Source organism: Danio rerio, chromosome 13, assembly GCF_052040795.2.
Source record: "Danio rerio strain M-AB ecotype USA chromosome 13, GRCz13ab, whole genome shotgun sequence".
Taxonomy (NCBI): Eukaryota; Metazoa; Chordata; class Actinopteri; order Cypriniformes; family Danionidae; genus Danio; species Danio rerio.
The window spans coordinates 43,631,420-43,653,988 of NC_141033.1; positions in this window are offsets into that span (position 1 = coordinate 43,631,420).

Sequence of the window (22,569 nt, forward strand, 5' to 3'; positions counted from 1 at the left end):
CCAAGAGATCAGGGGCTTTTGACAATACATCAGGGGCTTAAGCCCCCAAAGCACTGTTGGGGCTTATTATTGTGAAGTCATTTGTTGAGTCAATATTTAATTGTCAGTGTCCACAATTGTTTTATTTACAGTGTAATTTTGTTTTATATAATCTAATAATGAAATAATTAATGCAAAAATATGATCAGATAAAAAAACGTATTTGAAATTTGGTTAAATAAAGTTTGATTGCAACAAAATTTGATACAAATTTATTATAAAAATAAATAAATTAATTAATAAAAAAAGACAAAATTGTATGTATGTTTTCGTTTTTATTATTGTTTTGGGATCTAGACCTAGTTATGATAAAATAATAATATTAATAAATATCAGGATATCTGCTTACCCCAACTGATTTTAATCAAATTTAACTGAAAGTGTTAATGTTTCTGTTTTACACATTTAGTTTAGTTCACACTATATTTACTTATTTTAGTGTAAAAATGACAAAATGTGTAATAGACACTCAATAGAGAAGAACTCCTCTACTGCTCTGATTGACTTTCTGCTGATCAAGTGTTGTTTACATTTAAAAGACTCCAATATTCTGTCACCACGGCAACCTGAGTTTACACTGAAATCAACACATCTCTCTGAATCTGATCACTTGAGCTCTTTGAACTCTCCAGTTTGACAAGTTTCATCAGATTGTCTGATTTGGAAAGTTGATATTCATGGAGCAGCGGCGCCTCAGACGAACCAGGAGTCTTCCAGCACACCTGAAGGACTTCCTGCTGGAGGGTGTCCCGTCTGTTCAGGATCCTGCAGCTGTGATCAGGTTGGATCATACTTACAGCTGTGTCTCTTCCCCAGGTCTGGAGGAGCGTCACCTGGAGAACGCGGCTGTCCTTCCCCACATCCGTCCAGCATCCTCGGTGCCTTCAGTGGACGTGGGACAGCAGGAGGAGCCACTCTCTATCCATGGCTACAGCGTTCAGGCCTACCAGGACATCTACCGCTCTGTGGTCGAGCCCATGATCAAGAGTCGTCCCTACAGCCTTCAGCTGGGCCTGGAGATCAAGCAGCGGCTGTGGGAGGCACTCAGGTGTCCTGTAATGGAGGAGACGGTACAGGCTGATGGACGAATCCTCATTACAGAACACAGATGTGGATCCAGACCGAACAGCATGGCTCCTCGAGTCCATGTGGACATCAGTGGAGAGCCACTGCCTAGGAAGCCCAGCAGAAAGAGGGCCAGACGCTGAGTCTTCACAGTGTCCCGAACCACACTGCAGGCCTGCGTATGTATATAGTGTACATAGTTGTAGAGCAAGTTCACAGTAAGTTTCCTTTTGCATGTTTTGTTTCATCAATTGGTTGTTTATATTGATTCTTGGTGTTGTTGACTTGAAGCTCTTGGTTTGCTTGGTGGTCTTCAGGATGTTTCAGGTGGTCTTCTGCGTGGTTGTCGAGGTTTTCTGTGCGGTTGTTCTCGTGTTGCTGGTCGGTCGCTGGACTCTTCTGAGAGTTTCGATGTGTTTAGTGATTTGCGGTGTCTGTTAGGGTAGGGTAGGTTAGGTTAGGGTCCCTCACGTGGTTTGCAGCTTGACGTGCTGTGAGGGCTTGTGTGCATCAGTGATGCTGAGAGCTTCGCCACTGGTACTTCACAGATACCGGTAGGGTCACCCATAGTGGACTGGTCTCAGCGGAGATGCCCGACTAAGACAAACCAGCTGATTCTGGACAGCAGATGTACAACAGAATCACCTGAAGATGTGGAAGTCGGATTCGTGGAAGCAACCATCATAATAAATGAATCAATTATTAAATTTGTTATTTAATACATATGAAAGAGGCTGCAATTCTTTTCTTTTTCCTCTATTATGTTGATTTTTATCAAGTTATAATTTATAAATAAAAGTAACAATTCTGGAATTATTATTACCCTTTTAACCTGATTTTCAAAACAATCCACCACAAATTGCACTATGAAAACTATAATAAAACTGTAATATAAGCCATAATAATAATAATCATAATAATAAAAAAACATACAATAAATAAAACAAATATTTAAATAATTTATTACATTTTTGATTGAATAATATTTACAATTATGTTATAAATATAAATTCTAATTATTTATACGCTGTAAAAATGAATAAATATAATATTGATTTAAATAAATTTAAATATAATTTACTCCCCAAACTAAACTTTCTAGTGACTGGTCACATCTAAATTCAATTGTGGCAACAGCCTGTCAACATTGGCTCAATGAGAAATAATATGTTGAGCCAATTAAAAAAACCATCAAGTCTGCCCAATCATGTTATTGGCCCAATTGAATATTTTAGATAGTGTGTAGCAAGCTTTTTTGGTTTCACCTAATTTAAAAATGTATATTGGTAAATTGTATTTTGGTAAACAATGCTAAAGCAACTTTAATGAATTGTTTATTCCTCGTTGTCCTGAAAGAAAATGAATAATAGAATATACAAAATCATAATACACTAAACACTGCCACATTTATTTATCTTTTTTTATTAAAGAGACACTATTGTAAAAGTACTTTAGAATAACAAATACATTACACATTTCAACAAAGTGTACCGTATAAATTCTAGCATGTTCATTTCTCCTGATATTGACCTCATTCTTTAAGGTGGAAGTGCCCTCGTCTTTGCGATTTGTTTTAGAACATCTGATTCAGAGCCCTATGGGAGAAATGACTAGCAATAATAAACAGCAGAAAACAGACAAACTACTTGCTCTACAAACTAGTGTGTTTATGACTCTACAGACAAAGCAGAATAATATAATAAGAAAATATCAATTTGCAACATTAAGCATCATAACAAGCTGTTTTAACGTCTAAAAATCAATGGAAGTGAATGAGAGCGGAAATCTCAAGCCAAAAAGACTCAAATGGCTGCGCCTGCTCTTACGTGAGGAATAAGGTCAATACATAGAGCTGAAGTGTACTTCATATATATCCCAAATATATGCAAAAATGTAAATAAAAAAAAAAAACAGCATAAAATGTGAGTATTTTTGTGAGGTTACTTTCACCATTGTTTAGTGTTGTCACCTGAATACTTTCATTCTACAAAAGATAATCTGAACTTATGAAATCATATTTTTAATGGTTAAACTCATTCATTAACATTAAACATTAAATATATTTGCATATAAAAATGAACGGTTCATTCCGCTGTGGCGCCCCCTGATAAACACGAGACTAAGCTGAAGGAAAATTTATGAATGAATATTAAAATGTCAAAAACACCATCAAATCTAAACAATGGGTTACTTTACCTAGTTGACAGATGATTCCAGAACAGAAAAAAACTCACAAATGTTTCAAGAAAAGTGAAAAAAGAAATCTTCAAAAGAAACTTTAAGCACATAAAGCTGCATCTGTTTCAAATATTTACCATGTAAACCTATTTAGTCATTGTATTCCAGGTTGAGTAGATACTATAATCCAAAAGCATAAAAGATGCATTGATAAAGTCTCCTATTGTCGAGCACCATCTCCTCTTCCAGGACAGCAGACATTCAGCACAGTTGACAGGGCTCTTAAAGTTCATGCTGCTGCTGCTGCGTTCTGTTTCAAGGATTCCCATCTTCATTGTGGCTGTGTGGTTTTCCAATGGCCCTGTATGTTAAAAATATAAAACAGCAATGTCAATATTAAGCCTATATCAAATACATATTCAAATGTCACCATAATACTGTGTCATTTTCAAAAACACTAATCCTGTTGGATCACAAAATGTAATTTTAGAATGACAGAATGTGGATGTTCACATAATTATTAGCATAGCAACAGTATAGTAATTAATACTTTCCATACTGTGAGAATGCTATGTGGTAAACTGCACATTTATATTTAAAATATCACTTTGGCCAGGCCAAATTACAATTATACCAATTACCAATTACAGAGAGTAAATAACAGCAGAAGACAAAAAACAGGTTTTCTTTCACACAAAACTGAAACTTCTGTCATAATTTATTCTCCCTTCACTTATTCCAAACCTGTTTTTCTTTCTATCTTCTGTAAATAATATATTTTAAAGAAAGCTGAAAACCTGTAACCATTGACTTCCATAGTATTTGTTTTTTCTACTATGGAAATAAATGGTTACAGGTTTCAGCTTTCTTCAAAATATGGCATTTAGTGTTCAACAGAAGAAAGAAACTTACAATTTATTTTGGGGGTGAACTATCCCTTTAAGAACAGCTCCAAATCAATGTTTAATATTTTCCAGTTGAAATCAATAAGGCAGACTTGTGTTTTACATAATATTTTGTTTTATAGAAAATAAATAAGGCTACGGTAGAACTGACAACCGGTAACATTAGCCAGAGCAATGTATGTAATTAACGTTAACGTGCTAATGTACAACATTATGATGGAGCGGCTAGCTAACGTAATACCCATGCTTTTCGTTTTATGTCAGGAATTACTGAGACTTGCATTTTGCTAAACTTAAAAACGATTCAATAAATGCAGAATTCACTACTCACCATAACTTTGATGAAGGAAAATCGCCTGAATATGATGTGTCGGAGGAGCTCTGCCATTGCTGCGCTGGAATTTAAACCTCATCCAACAAACGACGCTCACGCGCATGCGTACACGCGCTTTTGCTGCAAGGTTTGTTCGCCAAACACAAATACTATTTCACTTCTGTTTGATAAATTGACAAAGCACAATTCAATATGTTTTTGTGATTATACATTTGTAATTTTAACTTCAGCTAAAATTAATAATGTGTTTTTTTTTTTCGTTTTGGGCTTATTATTGTGAAGTCATTTGTTAAGTCAATATTTAATTGTCATTGTCCACAGTTATTTTATTTACAGTGTAATTTTGTTTTATATAATCTAATAATGAAATAATTAATGCAAAAATATGATCAGATGAAAAAAAAACGTATTTGAAAGTTGGTTAAATAAAGTTTGATTGATTGCAACAAAATTTGATAAAAAACTATTATGAAAATAAATAAATAAATAAATAAATAAAGACAAAATTGTATGTATGTTTTCGTTTTTATTATTGTTTTGGGATCTAGACCTAGTTATGATAAAATAATAATAGTAATAATTATCAGGATATCTGCTTACCCCAACTGATTTTAATCAAATTTAACTGAAAGTGTTAATGTTTCTGTTTTACACATTTAGTTTAGTTCACACTATATTTACTTATTTTAGTGTAAAAATGACAAAATGTGTAATAGAGAAGCAATAGAGAAGAACTCCTCTACTGCTCTGATTGACTTTCTGCTGATCAAGTGTTGTTTACATTTAAAAGACTCCAATATTCTGTCACCACGGCAACCTGAGTTTACACTGAAATCAACACATCTCTCTGAATCTGATCACTTGAGCTCTTTGAACTCTCCAGTTTGACAAGTTTCATCAGATTGTCTGATTTGGAAAGTTGATATTCATGGAGCAGCGGCGCCTCAGACGAACCAGGAGTCTTCCAGCACACCTGAAGGACTTCCTGCTGGAGGGTGTCCCGTCTGTTCAGGATCCTGCAGCTGTGATCAGGTTAGATCATACTTACAGCTGTGTCTCTTCCCCAGGTCTGGAGGAGCGTCACCTGGAGAACGCGGCTGTCCTTCCCCACATCCGTCCAGCATCCTCGGTGCCTTCAGTGGACGTGGGACAGCAGGAGGAGCCACTCTCTATCCATGGCTACAGCGTTCAGGCCTACCAGGACATCTACCGCTCTGTGGTCGAGCCCATGATCAAGAGTCGTCCCTACAGCCTTCAGCTGGGCCTGGAGATCAAGCAGCGGCTGTGGGAGGCACTCAGGTGTCCTGTAATGGAGGAGACGGTACAGGCTGATGGACGAATCCTCATTACAGAACACAGATGTGGATCCAGACCGAACAGCATGGCTCCTCGAGTCCATGTGGACATCAGTGGAGAGCCACTGCCTGAGAAGCCCAGCAGAAAGAGGGCCAGACGCTGAGTCTTCACAGTGTCCCGAACCACACTGCAGGCCTGCGTATGTATATAGTGTACATAGTTGTAGAGCAAGTTCACAGTAAGTTTCCTTTTGCATGTTTTGTTTCATCAATTGGTTGTTTTTATTGATTCTTGGTGTTGTTGACTTGAAGCTCTTGGTTTTCTCGGTGGTCTTCAGGATGTTTCAGGTGGTCTTCTGCGTGGTTGTCGAGGTTTTCTGTGCGGTTGTTCTCGTGTTGCTGGTCGGTCGCTGGACTCTTCTGAGAGTTTCGATGTGTTTAGTGATTTGCGGTGTCTGTTAGGGTAGGGTAGGTTAGGTTAGGGTCCCTCACGTGGTTTGCAGCTTGACGTGCTGTGAGGGCTTGTGTGCATCAGTGATGCTGAGAGCTTCGCCACTGGTACTTCACAGATACCGGTAGGGTCACCCATAGTGGACTGGTCTCAGCGGAGATGCCCGACTAAGACAAACCAGCTGATTCTGGACAGCAGATGTACAACAGAATCACCTGAAGATGTGGAAGTCGCAGGATTCGTGGAAGCAACCATCATAATAAATGAATCAATTAATAAATTTGTTATTTAATACATATAAAAGAGGCTGCAATTCTTTTCTTTTTCCTCTATTATGTTGATTTTTATCAAGTTATAATTTATAAATAAAAGTAACAATTCTGGAATTATTATTACCCTTTTAACCTGATTTTCAAAACAATCCACCACAAATTGCACTATGAAAACTATAATAAAACTGTAATATAAGCCATAATAATAATAATCATAATAATAAAAAAACATACAATAAATAAAACAAATATTTAAATAATTTATTACATTTTTGATTGAATAATATTTACAATTATGTTATAAATATAAATTCTAATTATTTATACGCTGTAAAAATGAATAAATATAATATTGATTTAAATAAATTTAAATATAATTTACTCCCCAAACTAAACTTTCTAGTGACTGGTCACATCTAAATTCAATTGTGGCAACAGCCTGTCAACATTGGCTCAATGAGAAATAATATGTTGAGCCAATTAAAAAAACCATCAAGTCTGCCCAATCATGTTATTGGCCCAATTGAATATTTTAGATAGTGTGTAGCAAGCTTTTTTGGTTTAACCTAATTTAAAAATGTATATTGGTAAATTGTATTTTGGTAAACAATGCTAAAGCAACTTTACTGAATTGTTTTATTCCTCATTGTACCGAAAGAAAATGAATAATAGAATATACAAAATCATAATACACTAAACACTGCCACATTTATTTATCTTTTTTTTATTAAAGAGACACTATTGTAAAAGTACTTTAAAATAACAAATACATTACACATTTCAACAAAGTGTACCGTATAAATTCTAGCATGTTTATTTCTCCTAATATTGACCTCATTCTTTAAGGTGGAAGTGCCCTCGTCTTTGCGATTTGTTTTAGAACATCTGATTCAGAGCCCTATGGGAGAAATGACTAGCAATAATAAACAGCAGAAAACAGACAAACTACTTGCTCTACAAACTAGTGTGTTTATGACTCTACAGACAAAGCAGAATAATATAATAAGAAAATATCAGTTTGCAACATTAAGCATCATAACAAGCTGTTTTAACGTCTAAAAATCAATGGAAGTGAATGAGAGCGGAAATCTCGAGCAAAAAGACTCAAATGGCTGCGCCTGCTCTTACGTGAGGAATAAGGTCAATACATAGAGCTGAAGTGTACTTAATATATATCCCAAATATATGCAAAAATGTAAAAAATAAAAATAAAAAAACAGCATAAAATGTGAGTATTTTTGTGAGGTTACTTTAACCATTGTTTAGTGTTGTCACCTGAATACTTTCATTCTACAAAAGATAATCTGAACTTATGAAATCACATTTTTAATGGTCATTCAGCACAGTTGACAGGGCTCCTAAAGTTCATGCTGCTGCTGCTGCGTTCTGTTTCAAGGATTCCCATCTTCATTGTGGCTGTGTGGTTTTCCAATGGCCCTGTATGTTAAAAATATAAAACAGCAATGTCAATATTAAGCCTATATCAAATACATATTCAAATGTCACCATAATACTGTGTCATTTTCAAAAACACTAATCCTGTTGGATCACAAAATGTAATTTTAGAATGACAGAAAGTGGATGTTCACATAATTATTAGCATAGTAACAGTATAGTAATTAATACTTTCCATACTGTGAGAATGCTATGTGGTAAACTGCACATTTATATGTAAAATATCACTTTGGCCAGGCCAAATTACAATTATACCAATTACCAATTACAGAGAGTAAATAACAGCAGAAGACAAAAAACAGGTTTTCTTTCACACAAAACTGAAACTTCTGTCATAATTTACTCTCCTTTCACTTATTCCAAACCTGTTTTTCTTTCTATCTTCTGTAAATAATATATTTTAAAGAAAGATGGAAACCTGTAACCATTGACTTCCATAGTATTTGTTTTTCCTACACTGTAAAAAATTAATCTTGAGGCTTGTAATTTTCATTAAAAAAATTGATGTGGTCATTAAAAATAATGTGCATATTTTCTTTAAAAAAATCGATATTCTGGATTTATTATAAAATATTGAGAGGATGTCGCTAATATAACTAAGATTTAAATTTCACTTATTTTTTTAAGCAAACCAGTGCAATTATTAGGCTTACTTTGAGAAACCAATTAAGCTAATAAAATTGAGGAAAGATGGCTTCACCTTTATTATAAGAAAATTTACTCAATTATGTTGATTTAATTGAGATGTTTGCATTTGAATCTCAACAACGGCAGTGATCAGATGACATTTTGAAGGAGCAGATTAAGAGCGAGCATGTTAAGAGGTAAGCATTAACATTTTATCATTTTATTGTCTTAAATAGCCTAAGCTCTTTCAAGAAAGACACATGCTTGTTCAGGAGCTTAGTTTTAGCCATATGATGTGTAAAGGGATACACAGGTATTTTTAACCACCCATTCCTATTTGAAATCGATTTGCTTTAATGTTCATTCTGAATTATATAATGAAATTGAACAAATTATTTTCATTGTAATATTTAACAGCAATGATCAGGCAACAGTTAAGCAGGGTGGACGAACAACAGTGAGCTTGTTAAGTGGTAAGTCTAAGCCAGGGTTTTTCAAAGACTAAGACAATGGGCCTCCCTTTTGACACAACTTATCCATTGACGCCCCCCTCCTCCCAAACACGCATGCACGCACACACACACACACACACACGCACACGCACACACACACACACACACACACACACACACACACACACACACACACACACATATATATATATACAGTATATATAAAGACACAGACAGATGTCAGACTGTTAACTCACTTTTATCATCATTTGCATAAAAGTGCAATTATTTACAGTAAATAACAAGTATTTTAATATAACGTTTTTAAAACTAGGATGACGGTTCAATATGAATAGAACAGATCCAAGAACTGTTCATCCCAGTCAAAACAGTTGAAGTTTAGCAGGTCTCATGCTGTCATTAGCCAAAATATCTTGACAAACCACACATAAAGGTCGTGGTTCATCAGCTTGTCCTGTCCACTTAAATCCTAAACTCAAATACTGATCATCATATCGTCAACTTTTGGGTTTAAGCCCTGAACTTGAAGGCTTTGAATCGGGGGATCTCAGAAACTGATCCATTGTATTAGCAGGCATATACCTGTATTGGCGGGCTTACCAAACAGAAGCAAATTCAAAGCTATGGCCTTCTGTGTAAAAAAGGTTTTCTTATATTTGACGTATTAATTTTTTAGCTTTGTTTAATTAAAACGTTTAAATATAATAAAAAATACATATAATAATTAAACTTAATAATTATATTTTATTATATAATATTTTTTCCCGCGCCTCCCCTGACATGCTCTGGCGCCCCCCAGGGAAGGCGCGCCTCACACTGAAAACCCCTGGTCTAAGCTAAGCTAAGTTAGCTATAGCTATTCATGGGGTTTTCCTTTTACAGCATTGATGATGTAATGAACTGTGTTTATATATAATACTGTATATAAATACTAACATGTGTTTGCTTAATTTTTCAGATTAATGAAGAAAATGTTCACTGTATTTTCCCACTGAAGAGGAGCGGTTTATTCGGGCAGATTTTGATAAAAAGAATGGGTGCCAAACAGCAGGTATTTTTAATAATGTTATTTGTGTATTATTATTATTATTATTATTATTAGACAATATTACTAATTTCTACACTTTTTTGCATCAGACCTCACATTAAATCAAGGAGGAGATGAGAGATGTCGTCCTCTGTTGCTGGTCTATCTCTATAATTAAGAGAAAGAGCTCATCCAGGAGTGCAAAGTAAGTGTCTCAAACTTTTTAACATATTAATGGTCTTCAGAAAACTGCTTTTTATATTTTTGCATGTTTACAAAAAACAAAATATAGCTCAAGCACTACATTGTTGAATGCACTATTCCTTGTATAAACATGGTTTGTTTTTATAAATGTATATCTTTGTACACTAGTATACATTTTAAAAAGACCCTGTCCATTATAAGTCAAAATACTTGTGCACTTGTATCAGTCAGCAAGGTTTACTCAAACATTTTGAAGAATTACTGTTCACAGAGATACAAAGAAATGGTTTGTTTCCTTAATATATTTCCTTAATGTGTTTTTGTAAACCTTAAACATTTGAAATGTACAACTGCATAATTTCATAATAATAAACTTAATGTTTATTTTACAGTGTGGGATTGCACAAAGAATTGCTGTCTGCCAGAGGAATGACCAACCATGAGGACTTCTGCCTTGTCTTGGAGGATGAGTGAGTCAGGACTCATGGCTAGCTTAGAAAATCTAGAATTGCTGAACTGGATTTATGCAAATATTCCCCAAATTAAAATCACTTACAAAGAAACGTATATTTCTGAGACAAATTCACTGCTACAACCTTTTGGGGAAATTCACTGCATTGATTGATTGATTGTGTTGCTAATATTTGAGATGCAGCTTTTATACTGGTTTTATATGTTATGCAATATACACATTATGTCAGATTTTGTCTAAAATGTGAATATTCCTACAAAAGAAAGTTGACAGAACATTTTTTTCTATGGCATGGATAAAGGATTTTTTTATCAGAGATTAACATTGCTGTAAACTTGGTTTGTTTAACATTGTACCATTTTTTTTAATCAGTGGAACGTGTAATAAAATGATATTTGGCAAAAATGTATTGTGTATGTATTTCATTATACATTATATATTTTACATTTTATGAATGAGTAAATTTTATTAATACATTTAAGTAAATGGTGATTTATTTGCATATATTATAAAAGCACATTCCGCTAATAATATTTAATTCAACATCTATCACTCAAAACAACTAGTAAATTTCACATGATTCATTCAAGTGGTTTTTGTTAGAAAAAATAGATATGAGTAAATGGTGGTGGATTTGCTTAAATTATAAAAGCACATTCCGCTAATAATATTAAAATCTTCATCTATCACCCAAAATTTTTTATAATTTTCACATGATTCATTCAAGTGGTTTTTGCTTTTAAAAATCAAGTTGAAATTTACTTAAAAATAATACGTGCAATAGTGTTACCACTATTTTTTTTTGTAAATAGCACGTAAGATTTTTACAGTGTACTATGGAAATAAATGGTTACAGGTTTCAGCTTTCTTCAAAATATGTTATTTAAGTGTTCAACAGAAGAAAGAAACTTCATAAAGTTTGAAACCACAGTAACAGTATAGTAATTAATACTTTCCATACTGTGAGAATGCTATGTGGTAAACCGCACATTTATATGTAAAATATCACTTTGGCCAGGCACCTGTTTGTTTACAGCAATAGTTCTAAATATAATTTACAGTGAGTAAATAACAGCAGAAGACAAAAAACAGGTTTTCTTTCACACAAAACTGAAACTTCTGTCATAATTTACTCTCCCTTCACTTATTCCAAACCTGTTTTTCTTTCTATCTTCTGTAAATAGTTTTAAAGAAAGCTGAAAACCTGTAACCACTGACTACCCTAGTATTTGTTTTTCCTACTAAATGGTTACAGGTTTTAGCTTTCTTCAAAATATGGCATTTAGTGTTCAACAGAAGAAAGAAACTTACAAAAGTTTGAAACCACATGTGCCTGAGTAAATAGTACAATTTATTTTGGGGGTGAACTATCCCTTTAAGAACAACTCCAAATCAACGTTTAATATTTTCAAGTTGAAATCAAGAAGGCAGACTTGTGTTTTACATAATATTTTGTTTAATAGAAAATAAATAAGGCTACAGTATAGCTGACAACCGGTAACATTAGCCAGAGCAATGTATGTAATTAACGTTAACGTGCTAATGTACAACATTATGATGGAGCGGCAGGCTAACGTAATACCCATGCTTTTCGTTTTATGTCAGGAATTACTGAGACTTGCATTTGGCTAAACTTAAAAACGATTCAATAAATGTAGAATTCACTACTCACCATAACTTTGATGAAGGAAAATCGCCTGGATATGATGAGTCGGAGGAGCTCTGCCATTGCTGCGCTGGAATTTTAACCTGAGCCAACAAACGACTCTCACGCGCATGCGTACACGCGCTTTTGCTGCAAGGTTTGTTCGCCAAACACAAATACTATTTCACTTCTGTTTGATAAATTGCCAAAGCACAGTTTTATATTTGGTGAATGATTATTTTTAATTTTTACTTCAGACCATCAGCTAAAATTAATAATGTGGATTTTTTTTTCGTTTGGGGCTCAGGGGCGTTGCTAGGGTCGAAAGGGATAAGGGGCTTAGCCCCAAAGAAGTTGCTCCAAAGAAGTGTCTTATAAGAGATGAGTTATTAAAACTATTATGATTAGAAATGTGCTGAAAACAATCTTCTCTCCGTTAAAAAGTTTTTTTTTTTACTAACTGGCATGTATTTACATTGATATGATGCACATTTTACTGATTATAGTTATTTTATTTTACCAAAACTCCACACATTTTATACTGTGGAAACAAATAAGCTTCAAACTATTCAGTTTCACGAAAGAGTTGTATTATTACCTCATTAGCTTCAGCTCCTCAAAATAATGAATGAATGAAGTGCAGTGGCGGGATTTTTTTAACACCATGTGACAACAGAGCCACTCCCACCTGCCGGTAGAAATAGGTAGTGCTGAACAGCTGACGATTTAATTACCCGACACAAACGCTGCGTTAAGTGGAGTGTTCGTGATGTATGTGGTAATTTTCAGCACTTAGATAACAAAATAAATGTTATACAACATATTTTTACTTAAGTGCAACATATTCCAAGAGATCAGGGGCTTTTGACAATACATCAGGGGCTTAAGCCCCCAAAGCACTGTTGGGGCTTATTATTGTGAAGTCATTTGTTGAGTCAATATTTAATTGTCAGTGTCCACAATTGTTTTATTTACAGTGTAATTTTGTTTTATATAATCTAATAATGAAATAATTAATGCAAAAATATGATCAGATAAAAAAACGTATTTGAAATTTGGTTAAATAAAGTTTGATTGCAACAAAATTTGATACAAATTTATTATAAAAATAAATAAATTAATTAATAAAAAAAGACAAAATTGTATGTATGTTTTCGTTTTTATTATTGTTTTGGGATCTAGACCTAGTTATGATAAAATAATAATATTAATAAATATCAGGATATCTGCTTACCCCAACTGATTTTAATCAAATTTAACTGAAAGTGTTAATGTTTCTGTTTTACACATTTAGTTTAGTTCACACTATATTTACTTATTTTAGTGTAAAAATGACAAAATGTGTAATAGACACTCAATAGAGAAGAACTCCTCTACTGCTCTGATTGACTTTCTGCTGATCAAGTGTTGTTTACATTTAAAAGACTCCAATATTCTGTCACCACGGCAACCTGAGTTTACACTGAAATCAACACATCTCTCTGAATCTGATCACTTGAGCTCTTTGAACTCTCCAGTTTGACAAGTTTCATCAGATTGTCTGATTTGGAAAGTTGATATTCATGGAGCAGCGGCGCCTCAGACGAACCAGGAGTCTTCCAGCACACCTGAAGGACTTCCTGCTGGAGGGTGTCCCGTCTGTTCAGGATCCTGCAGCTGTGATCAGGTTGGATCATACTTACAGCTGTGTCTCTTCCCCAGGTCTGGAGGAGCGTCACCTGGAGAACGCGGCTGTCCTTCCCCACATCCGTCCAGCATCCTCGGTGCCTTCAGTGGACGTGGGACAGCAGGAGGAGCCACTCTCTATCCATGGCTACAGCGTTCAGGCCTACCAGGACATCTACCGCTCTGTGGTCGAGCCCATGATCAAGAGTCGTCCCTACAGCCTTCAGCTGGGCCTGGAGATCAAGCAGCGGCTGTGGGAGGCACTCAGGTGTCCTGTAATGGAGGAGACGGTACAGGCTGATGGACGAATCCTCATTACAGAACACAGATGTGGATCCAGACCGAACAGCATGGCTCCTCGAGTCCATGTGGACATCAGTGGAGAGCCACTGCCTAGGAAGCCCAGCAGAAAGAGGGCCAGACGCTGAGTCTTCACAGTGTCCCGAACCACACTGCAGGCCTGCGTATGTATATAGTGTACATAGTTGTAGAGCAAGTTCACAGTAAGTTTCCTTTTGCATGTTTTGTTTCATCAATTGGTTGTTTATATTGATTCTTGGTGTTGTTGACTTGAAGCTCTTGGTTTGCTTGGTGGTCTTCAGGATGTTTCAGGTGGTCTTCTGCGTGGTTGTCGAGGTTTTCTGTGCGGTTGTTCTCGTGTTGCTGGTCGGTCGCTGGACTCTTCTGAGAGTTTCGATGTGTTTAGTGATTTGCGGTGTCTGTTAGGGTAGGGTAGGTTAGGTTAGGGTCCCTCACGTGGTTTGCAGCTTGACGTGCTGTGAGGGCTTGTGTGCATCAGTGATGCTGAGAGCTTCGCCACTGGTACTTCACAGATACCGGTAGGGTCACCCATAGTGGACTGGTCTCAGCGGAGATGCCCGACTAAGACAAACCAGCTGATTCTGGACAGCAGATGTACAACAGAATCACCTGAAGATGTGGAAGTCGGATTCGTGGAAGCAACCATCATAATAAATGAATCAATTATTAAATTTGTTATTTAATACATATGAAAGAGGCTGCAATTCTTTTCTTTTTCCTCTATTATGTTGATTTTTATCAAGTTATAATTTATAAATAAAAGTAACAATTCTGGAATTATTATTACCCTTTTAACCTGATTTTCAAAACAATCCACCACAAATTGCACTATGAAAACTATAATAAAACTGTAATATAAGCCATAATAATAATAATCATAATAATAAAAAAACATACAATAAATAAAACAAATATTTAAATAATTTATTACATTTTTGATTGAATAATATTTACAATTATGTTATAAATATAAATTCTAATTATTTATACGCTGTAAAAATGAATAAATATAATATTGATTTAAATAAATTTAAATATAATTTACTCCCCAAACTAAACTTTCTAGTGACTGGTCACATCTAAATTCAATTGTGGCAACAGCCTGTCAACATTGGCTCAATGAGAAATAATATGTTGAGCCAATTAAAAAAACCATCAAGTCTGCCCAATCATGTTATTGGCCCAATTGAATATTTTAGATAGTGTGTAGCAAGCTTTTTTGGTTTCACCTAATTTAAAAATGTATATTGGTAAATTGTATTTTGGTAAACAATGCTAAAGCAACTTTAATGAATTGTTTATTCCTCGTTGTCCTGAAAGAAAATGAATAATAGAATATACAAAATCATAATACACTAAACACTGCCACATTTATTTATCTTTTTTTATTAAAGAGACACTATTGTAAAAGTACTTTAGAATAACAAATACATTACACATTTCAACAAAGTGTACCGTATAAATTCTAGCATGTTCATTTCTCCTGATATTGACCTCATTCTTTAAGGTGGAAGTGCCCTCGTCTTTGCGATTTGTTTTAGAACATCTGATTCAGAGCCCTATGGGAGAAATGACTAGCAATAATAAACAGCAGAAAACAGACAAACTACTTGCTCTACAAACTAGTGTGTTTATGACTCTACAGACAAAGCAGAATAATATAATAAGAAAATATCAATTTGCAACATTAAGCATCATAACAAGCTGTTTTAACGTCTAAAAATCAATGGAAGTGAATGAGAGCGGAAATCTCAAGCCAAAAAGACTCAAATGGCTGCGCCTGCTCTTACGTGAGGAATAAGGTCAATACATAGAGCTGAAGTGTACTTCATATATATCCCAAATATATGCAAAAATGTAAATAAAAAAAAAAAACAGCATAAAATGTGAGTATTTTTGTGAGGTTACTTTCACCATTGTTTAGTGTTGTCACCTGAATACTTTCATTCTACAAAAGATAATCTGAACTTATGAAATCATATTTTTAATGGTTAAACTCATTCATTAACATTAAACATTAAATATATTTGCATATAAAAATGAACGGTTCATTCCGCTGTGGCGCCCCCTGATAAACACGAGACTAAGCTGAAGGAAAATTTATGAATGAATATTAAAATGTCAAAAACACCATCAAATCTAAACAATGGGTTACTTTACCTAGTTGACAGATGATTCCAGAACAGAAAAAAACTCACAAATGTTTCAAGAAAAGTGAAAAAAGAAATCTTCAAAAGAAACTTTAAGCACATAAAGCTGCATCTGTTTCAAATATTTACCATGTAAACCTATTTAGTCATTGTATTCCAGGTTGAGTAGATACTATAATCCAAAAGCATAAAAGATGCATTGATAAAGTCTCCTATTGTCGAGCACCATCTCCTCTTCCAGGACAGCAGACATTCAGCACAGTTGACAGGGCTCTTAAAGTTCATGCTGCTGCTGCTGCGTTCTGTTTCAAGGATTCCCATCTTCATTGTGGCTGTGTGGTTTTCCAATGGCCCTGTATGTTAAAAATATAAAACAGCAATGTCAATATTAAGCCTATATCAAATACATATTCAAATGTCACCATAATACTGTGTCATTTTCAAAAACACTAATCCTGTTGGATCACAAAATGTAATTTTAGAATGACAGAATGTGGATGTTCACATAATTATTAGCATAGCAACAGTATAGTAATTAATACTTTCCATACTGTGAGAATGCTATGTGGTAAACTGCACATTTATATTTAAAATATCACTTTGGCCAGGCCAAATTACAATTATACCAATTACCAATTACAGAGAGTAAATAACAGCAGAAGACAAAAAACAGGTTTTCTTTCACACAAAACTGAAACTTCTGTCATAATTTATTCTCCCTTCACTTATTCCAAACCTGTTTTTCTTTCTATCTTCTGTAAATAATATATTTTAAAGAAAGCTGAAAACCTGTAACCATTGACTTCCATAGTATTTGTTTTTTCTACTATGGAAATAAATGGTTACAGGTTTCAGCTTTCTTCAAAATATGGCATTTAGTGTTCAACAGAAGAAAGAAACTTACAATTTATTTTGGGGGTGAACTATCCCTTTAAGAACAGCTCCAAATCAATGTTTAATATTTTCCAGTTGAAATCAATAAGGCAGACTTGTGTTTTACATAATATTTTGTTTTATAGAAAATAAATAAGGCTACGGTAGAACTGACAACCGGTAACATTAGCCAGAGCAATGTATGTAATTAACGTTAACGTGCTAATGTACAACATTATGATGGAGCGGCTAGCTAACGTAATACCCATGCTTTTCGTTTTATGTCAGGAATTACTGAGACTTGCATTTTGCTAAACTTAAAAACGATTCAATAAATGCAGAATTCACTACTCACCATAACTTTGATGAAGGAAAATCGCCTGAATATGATGTGTCGGAGGAGCTCTGCCATTGCTGCGCTGGAATTTAAACCTCATCCAACAAACGACGCTCACGCGCATGCGTACACGCGCTTTTGCTGCAAGGTTTGTTCGCCAAACACAAATACTATTTCACTTCTGTTTGATAAATTGACAAAGCACAATTCAATATGTTTTTGTGATTATACATTTGTAATTTTAACTTCAGCTAAAATTAATAATGTGTTTTTTTTTTCGTTTTGGGCTTATTATTGTGAAGTCATTTGTTAAGTCAATATTTAATTGTCATTGTCCACAGTTATTTTATTTACAGTGTAATTTTGTTTTATATAATCTAATAATGAAATAATTAATGCAAAAATATGATCAGATGAAAAAAAAACGTATTTGAAAGTTGGTTAAATAAAGTTTGATTGATTGCAACAAAATTTGATAAAAAACTATTATGAAAATAAATAAATAAATAAATAAATAAAGACAAAATTGTATGTATGTTTTCGTTTTTATTATTGTTTTGGGATCTAGACCTAGTTATGATAAAATAATAATAGTAATAATTATCAGGATATCTGCTTACCCCAACTGATTTTAATCAAATTTAACTGAAAGTGTTAATGTTTCTGTTTTACACATTTAGTTTAGTTCACACTATATTTACTTATTTTAGTGTAAAAATGACAAAATGTGTAATAGAGAAGCAATAGAGAAGAACTCCTCTACTGCTCTGATTGACTTTCTGCTGATCAAGTGTTGTTTACATTTAAAAGACTCCAATATTCTGTCACCACGGCAACCTGAGTTTACACTGAAATCAACACATCTCTCTGAATCTGATCACTTGAGCTCTTTGAACTCTCCAGTTTGACAAGTTTCATCAGATTGTCTGATTTGGAAAGTTGATATTCATGGAGCAGCGGCGCCTCAGACGAACCAGGAGTCTTCCAGCACACCTGAAGGACTTCCTGCTGGAGGGTGTCCCGTCTGTTCAGGATCCTGCAGCTGTGATCAGGTTAGATCATACTTACAGCTGTGTCTCTTCCCCAGGTCTGGAGGAGCGTCACCTGGAGAACGCGGCTGTCCTTCCCCACATCCGTCCAGCATCCTCGGTGCCTTCAGTGGACGTGGGACAGCAGGAGGAGCCACTCTCTATCCATGGCTACAGCGTTCAGGCCTACCAGGACATCTACCGCTCTGTGGTCGAGCCCATGATCAAGAGTCGTCCCTACAGCCTTCAGCTGGGCCTGGAGATCAAGCAGCGGCTGTGGGAGGCACTCAGGTGTCCTGTAATGGAGGAGACGGTACAGGCTGATGGACGAATCCTCATTACAGAACACAGATGTGGATCCAGACCGAACAGCATGGCTCCTCGAGTCCATGTGGACATCAGTGGAGAGCCACTGCCTGAGAAGCCCAGCAGAAAGAGGGCCAGACGCTGAGTCTTCACAGTGTCCCGAACCACACTGCAGGCCTGCGTATGTATATAGTGTACATAGTTGTAGAGCAAGTTCACAGTAAGTTTCCTTTTGCATGTTTTGTTTCATCAATTGGTTGTTTTTATTGATTCTTGGTGTTGTTGACTTGAAGCTCTTGGTTTTCTCGGTGGTCTTCAGGATGTTTCAGGTGGTCTTCTGCGTGGTTGTCGAGGTTTTCTGTGCGGTTGTTCTCGTGTTGCTGGTCGGTCGCTGGACTCTTCTGAGAGTTTCGATGTGTTTAGTGATTTGCGGTGTCTGTTAGGGTAGGGTAGGTTAGGTTAGGGTCCCTCACGTGGTTTGCAGCTTGACGTGCTGTGAGGGCTTGTGTGCATCAGTGATGCTGAGAGCTTCGCCACTGGTACTTCACAGATACCGGTAGGGTCACCCATAGTGGACTGGTCTCAGCGGAGATGCCCGACTAAGACAAACCAGCTGATTCTGGACAGCAGATGTACAACAGAATCACCTGAAGATGTGGAAGTCGCAGGATTCGTGGAAGCAACCATCATAATAAATGAATCAATTAATAAATTTGTTATTTAATACATATAAAAGAGGCTGCAATTCTTTTCTTTTTCCTCTATTATGTTGATTTTTATCAAGTTATAATTTATAAATAAAAGTAACAATTCTGGAATTATTATTACCCTTTTAACCTGATTTTCAAAACAATCCACCACAAATTGCACTATGAAAACTATAATAAAACTGTAATATAAGCCATAATAATAATAGTCATAATAATAAAAACATTCAATTAATAAAACAAATATTAAAATAATTTAAGAAATGTTTTGATTGTATAATATTTACAATTATGTTATAAATAAAAAATCTGATTATTTATACGCTGTAAAAATGAATAAATATAATATTGATTTAAATAAATTTAAATATAATTTACTCCCCAAACTAAACTTTCTAGTGACTGGTCACATCTAAATTCAATTGTGGCAACAGCCTGTCAACATTGGCTCAATGAGAAATAATATGTTGAGCCAATTAAAAAAACCATCAAGTCTGCCCAATCATGTTATTGGCCCAATTGAATATTTTAGATAGTGTGTAGCAAGCTTTTTTGGTTTCACCTAATTTAAAAATTTATATTGGTAAATTGTATTTTAGTAAACAATGCTAAAGCAACTTTACTGAATTGGTTTATTCCTCGTTGTCCTGAAAGAAAATGAATAATAGAATATACAAAATCATAATACACTAAACACTGCCACATTTATTTATCTTTTTTTATTAAAGAGACATTATTGTAAAAGTACTTTAGAATAACAAATACATTACACATTTCAACAAAGTGTACCGTATAAATTCTAGCATGTTCATTTCTCCTGATATTGACCTCATTCTTTAAGGTGGAAGTGCCCTCGTCTTTGCGATTTGTTTTAGAACATCTGATTCAGAGCCCTATGGGAGAAATGACTAGCAATAATAAACAGCAGCAAACAGACAAACTACTTGCTCTACAAACTAGTGTGTTTATGACTCTACAGACAAAGCAGAATAATATAATAAGAAAATATCAATTTGCAACATTAAGCATCATAACAAGCTGTTTTAACGTCTAAAAATCAATGGAAGTGAATGAGAGCGGAAATCTCAAGCCAAAAAGACTCAAATGGCTGCGCCTGCTCTTACGTGAGGAATAAGGTCAATACATAGAGCTGAAGTGTACTTCATATATATCCCAAATATATGCAAAAATGCAAAAAAAAAAAAAAAAAACAGCATAAAATGTGAGTATTTTTGTGAGGTTACTTTCACCATTGTTTAGTGTTGTCACCTGAATACTTTCATTCTACAAAAGATAATCTGAACTTATGAAATCATATTTTTAATGGTTAAACCCATTCATTAACATTAAACATTAAATATATTTGCATATAAAAATGAACGGTTCATTCCGCTGTGGCGCCCCCTGATAAACACGAGACTAAGCTGAAGGAAAATTTATGAATGAATATTAAAATGTCAAAAACACCATCAAATCTAAACAATGGGTTACTTTACCTAGTTGACAGATGATTCCAGAACAGAAAAAAACTCACAAATATTTCAAGAAAAGTGAAAAAAGAAATCATCAAAAGAAACTTTAAGCACATAAAGCTGCATCTGTTTCAAATATTTACCATGTAAACCTATTTAGTCATTGTATTCCAGGTTGAGTAGATACTATAATCCAAAAGCATAAAAGATGCATTGATAAAGTCTCCTATTGTCGAGCACCATCTCCTCTTCCAGGACAGCAGACATTCAGCACAGTTGACAGGGCTCTTAAAGTTCATGCTGCTGCTGCTGCGTTCTGTTTCAAGGATTCCCATCTTCATTGTGGCTGTGTGGTTTTCCAATGGCCCTGTATGTTAAAAATATAAAACAGCAATGTCAATATTAAGCCTATATCAAATACATATTCAAATGTCACCATAATACTGTGTCATTTTCAAAAACACTAATCCTGTTGGATCACAAAATGTAATTTTAGAATGACAGAATGTGGATGTTCACATAATTATTAGCATAGCAACAGTATAGTAATTAATACTTTCCATACTGTGAGAATGCTATGTGGTAAACTGCACATTTATATTTAAAATATCACTTTGGCCAGGCCAAATTACAATTATACCAATTACCAATTACAGAGAGTAAATAACAGCAGAAGACAAAAAACAGGTTTTCTTTCACACAAAACTGAAACTTCTGTCATAATTTATTCTCCCTTCACTTATTCCAAACCTGTTTTTCTTTCTATCTTCTGTAAATAATATATTTTAAAGAAAGCTGAAAACCTGTAACCATTGACTTCCATAGTATTTGTTTTTTCTACTATGGAAATAAATGGTTACAGGTTTCAGCTTTCTTCAAAATATGGCATTTAGTGTTCAACAGAAGAAAGAAAGTTACCATTTATTTTGGGGGTGAACTATCCCTTTAAGAACAACTCCAAATCAATGTTTAATATTTTCCAGTTGAAATCAATAAGGCAGACTTGTGTTTTACATAATATTTTGTTTTATAGAAAAATAAATAAGGCTACGGTAGAACTGACAACCGGTAACATTAGTCAGAGCAATGTATGTAATTAACGTTAACGTGCTAATGTACAACATTATGATGGAGCGGCAGGCTATCGTAATACCCATGCTTTTCGTTTTATGTCAGGAATTACTGAGACTTGCATTTGGCTAAACTTAAAAACGATTCAATAAATGCAGAATTCACTACTCACCATAACTTTGATGAAGGAAAATCGC